The following is a 1,974-nucleotide window of genomic DNA, read 5'->3' as shown; positions in this document are numbered from 1 at the left end:
CAGGAGGTCCACTAGTTCCTTGCTGAGCCAAGGGGGCTGCTGTGCCCTTTTCCTGCCTTTCCTCCGAGACAGAATAGCCTTAGCTTGTACATCTAGGATCGCTCCCTTGAGGAGCAACCACTCCCCCTCCCCTAGGGGTCATGGTCCCTTAGGGCCTCACCTACAAGCCTCCTGAGCTTGTCAAAGTCAGCTTTCTTGAAGTCGAGGATTTCTGTATTGCTGACTGACTTGCTAGCTTTATGGCGGATAGTGAAGGTGATCAGCTTGTGGTCACTGTCACCCAGCTTCCCATCAATAGTTAGGTCACTGATTGGGTCATCCCCCATTGTCAGTACCAGGCTGAGCAGCGCTTTACCTCTCGTTGGCCTGTAGACTTCTTGTGACAGATAGTGGTCATCCACGCACGAGAGGAAGCTTTGCAGTCACTCAGATTTGGCCAAGTGCTCTTCCCACAAGATGTCTGTGTAGTTGAAGTCTCCCATGACAATCATGGACCGCGAGCATGAGGCCTCAGCCAATTCCCTGGTGAACTTCTAGTCAAGCTCTTCACTTTGGGTGGGAGGTCTGTAGTAGACTCCCACCATTGTGTCCCCTGTGCCGTGTTCCTCAAGGATTTTAACCCAGAGGGTCTCCAGTTGTCCACCCTGGATGCCAATATCGGCTTTCAGGGATGCATAGCTCTCCTTAACATAGAGAGCTACACCCCCGCCCCTTTTGTCCCCTTGATCTCTCCTGTACAGGGTATAGCTGTCTATACCCATGGTCCAGTCATGGGTGGAGTCCCACCAGGTCTCTGTTATCCCTATGATATCATAATTATTTTTGTTAAGCAGGAGGACAAGTTCCTCCTGTTTATTCCCAAAGCTCCTGGCATTCTTGTACATGCAGGCAAGTGTCTCCTTGGGGGCCCTTGCCTTGTCTACAGCTCGCTCCAGGGCTGGGGCAGGGGTGGCTCTCTTAAGTGCCTAGGCCCACTGGGTTTGCAAGGGTTGCTCAGCAGGCCAGCAGTAGCGGTAGTCCCCTCGTCCCCCAGTCAGCTTAGATTAAAGCCTGGTGGAGCAGGTCAGCCAGTCTGTCACTCTAGCAGTGTAGAAAAAAAAGAAGGATGTGGGTAAGGTGAAATTATTATTTTTGTGCAAAGGCAGAAGATAGAGTATGGTGGTAACTTAGGCTTTGGACATATGTTCATCACAATCCACTGGCTGGGAAACTGGCTCCATGGTTGGACCCAGAGGGTAGTAACTGATGGAAGTCAATCATCATGGTGTCCTGTGACCAGTGGGGTCTCCCAAGGCTCTGTCCTTGGACCCATATTGTTCAACATCTTCATTAATGATGTGGACAATGGAGTCAGAAGCGGACTGGCCAAGTTCACTGATGACACCAAACTTTGGGGCAAAGCATCCACGTCAGAAGACAGGCGGGTGATCCAGGCTGTGGTAGTGGATTTGGTCAGGCTTCTGGCCTTCTTAACTAAACAAGAAGTGCTGATACTGCTTATTTCAGTTATATGTTCTGAGATAAGGAATCCTGCACGCCTTGTTTTGTCTTGATATATTACCCTGTGCACAGATGTTTTCTTCAAGTAAACTGTCTGTATGTCTGTGTGTAATTTACTATTGTTTTTTTTGTCCAAGGTCGTATTTTTTTTCTCTTTCTCTGTCTTAAGTATAAATATGCTTGTAAACTTGTAGAGTTTGAGAAATCCTTTGAAACAGACAAGTGGGTGATTCCCCTTGCTGTATGGAATTCTCCCTGTGATCACAGTATAGCCCTAAATAAAGAAAAGTTGGCTCTGTCAGTTCTGATTCAACCACAATGCGAAGTTTGATTTCTTCCACAAGGCTGACCTGGACAGGCTCAGCAAATGGGCGGACGAGAACCTGATGGTGTTTAACACCAAAAAATGCAAGGTTCTCTACCTTGAGAAGAAAAACCTGCAGCATCCTTATAGGCTCAGCAGTGCTACGCTGG

At 48.3% G+C, this 1,974-nt stretch overlaps 1 protein-coding gene across 1 annotated transcript in view; it reads right to left on the bottom strand.

Annotated features, from left to right (window-relative positions):
* STARD9 (StAR related lipid transfer domain containing 9) overlaps positions 1-1,974 on the bottom strand; it is a 259,017-nt gene that overhangs the window by 236,917 nt on the left and 20,126 nt on the right. The window lies entirely within an intron of this gene.

The sequence above is a fragment of the Gavialis gangeticus genome, unplaced genomic scaffold (genome assembly GCF_001723915.1).
Source record: "Gavialis gangeticus isolate Ggan-Ray unplaced genomic scaffold, GavGan_comp1, whole genome shotgun sequence".
Classification (NCBI taxonomy): domain Eukaryota; kingdom Metazoa; phylum Chordata; order Crocodylia; family Gavialidae; genus Gavialis; species Gavialis gangeticus.
Note: the sequence above shows the minus strand (reverse complement) of the source record. Positions and strands in the feature narration are given on the sequence as shown.